Source organism: Oratosquilla oratoria, chromosome 23, assembly GCF_046742065.1.
Source record: "Oratosquilla oratoria isolate Oo_2021 chromosome 23, ASM4674206v1, whole genome shotgun sequence".
NCBI classification, from domain to species: Eukaryota; Metazoa; Arthropoda; class Malacostraca; order Stomatopoda; family Squillidae; genus Oratosquilla; species Oratosquilla oratoria.
The window spans coordinates 34200025-34202524 of NC_134799.1; positions in this window are offsets into that span (position 1 = coordinate 34200025).

The following is a 2500-nucleotide window of genomic DNA, read 5'->3' on the forward strand; positions in this document are numbered from 1 at the left end:
TTCATATTTTCTGCTCTCTACATATTTTAGTTTTAATTTTCTTACTGACACCAGGTAATTTTATTCGACTGAGGCAAAAGCACTACAATATGGATTGAGTACAAATGTACTAATTGTACTAACGATGCACTCAAGCACATGTACATGTACACATACATATACATGTAGACATACATTGCAACTACACTAATCAACGAGGCTATTTGTCATATAAGTTTTATAATAAACGCATAATCTAGTATGAATATGAGTATAGATACAAATTCACACACACACGCACACACACACACACACACACACACACACACACACACACACACACACACACACACACACACACACACACACACACACACACACACACACACACACACACACACACATCATTATCCATAGATGGGTCATATACGAGCTCTGAGCTCTCTTCCGGGAGGGAAATAGCTGTCGATCATGAGTTCAACACGTGATCCAAAGACCATGGTAAAAAGAACATGGTGAATCACACACACAAACACACACACACACACACACACACACACACACACACACACACACACACACACACACACACACACACACACACACACACACACACATACACACACACACACACACACACACACACACACACACACACACACACATATATATATATATATATATATATATATATATATATATATATGTATGTATATATATGTACAACATTGAATGGGTCCCAGTGAACAGATTCACATTTATCAACCACAATTCACTTTCATTTTAAGCCACCAACATCAAGAAACTTGAGGCATACATACAGAAATTGAAACGTGGTACAGCCAAGGACTCAAACCTGCGCTAGCACGTGACAAGTGATATGTTAAGTCACTATCGCTTTTCACATGTTAGCGCAGACTAGAGTCCTTGGCTGTACCACGTTTCAATTTCTGTATGTATGCCTCCTCGAGTTTCTCGATGTTGATGGCTTAGAATTAAGGTGAATTGTGGTTTATATATATACTGTATATATATTTATATATTTATATATATATATATATATATATATATATATATATACTGTACACACACACACACACACACACACAGACACACACACACACACACACACACACATACACACACACATATATATACATATATATATATATATATATATATATATATATATATATATATATATATATATATTGCTGAAACCACGAGGAAATCAAAGATCGGAATACTAAACGTTTTAGTCTAGACATCTTCGGAGTACAACTAGACGAAAAAGTTTAGTATTTCGATCTTTAATTTCCTCGTGGTTTCGGCAAAATAGCTTTATTGACGTGTTTTATGTTATTACTGTTGCATATATATATATATATATATATATAATATATATATATATATATGTATATATATATATAACTTCTGATAACTGAATTCGCTTGTCGCTCGACTTAATCAAATATATGTAACACACAACACCCTCTTCCGAGGTCCACAAGGGTAGAGGCGATGGTCAAGGAAAGTCCATAACAACAACAACAACAACAACAACAATCCAATCGTCACTGGTGGTCGTGGGGAATCGACCTCGGGACTTTTTGTTCACGGGCCGAGGGCGAGACTGACACTGCCACAACGTCACACCAATGAAGATGTCACTTCAAGAATCGGGGTTAAGAAGAATCACAGACAGATCATGGATTGGAATCCAATCATAAAACAAACCAATCACAGAATGACCCGAGATCAGTGTCCTGTCGATTGGAAAGAATTGCACGTTGGTGGTAGAGATAGTGTCAATCATACTAAAGCGTAGCCCTGATTGGGGGGATGTTGTAGTGATTGGAAGTGCAATGGGGGAGTAAAAGTATGATTAGGCAGATTGGAGTGGGTGTGCGATTGGTTGGGCGTGGGAGGCGAACAGTGGCCTACCTAATACGAATATGTGCGATTCCTTGACGTTATCTCTGATTGGGATGATTGGGTCAATGGATGGGCAGAAGTGGGCGGATTAAGGATGAGGAAAGTCGATATTGTGGAAGAGAAGGCGATGGAGATAGGAGGGGAGAAGGGAGAGGGGGACCAAGAGGAAGAGAAAGGAAAGAGAAATAGAAGAGGGACAAAGAGAAAGAGAAAGAGAAAACGAGAAAGAAGAAGAGGAAAAGGAACAGAAAGAAGTAGAGGAAAAGAGAGAGTTTGTAAAAGAAGGCTAGTAATGTGGGAAGAAAGAGAAGCAGAAGGAGGAAAGACGTAAGAAAGAGAAGTGGGTAGAGGAGTAGTCAGCAGAGAAGGAAAATGGAAAGTCAAAATGCGAAGAAGAGGAGTAGAAAGGGTGAGAAGGATGAATAAGAGGAGGCTTAAGTGGAGGAAAAAGGAGTTGAAAGACTCAAGAAAGTAGGAGGAAGGAAGACAAGGAAGAGATTGAAGAGGAGAATAAGGTGGAGGAGGAGACGTGGAAGATGGAAGATGGAGGACTCGGGAAGCCGGGGAAGACACCTTGAGGTCTCTT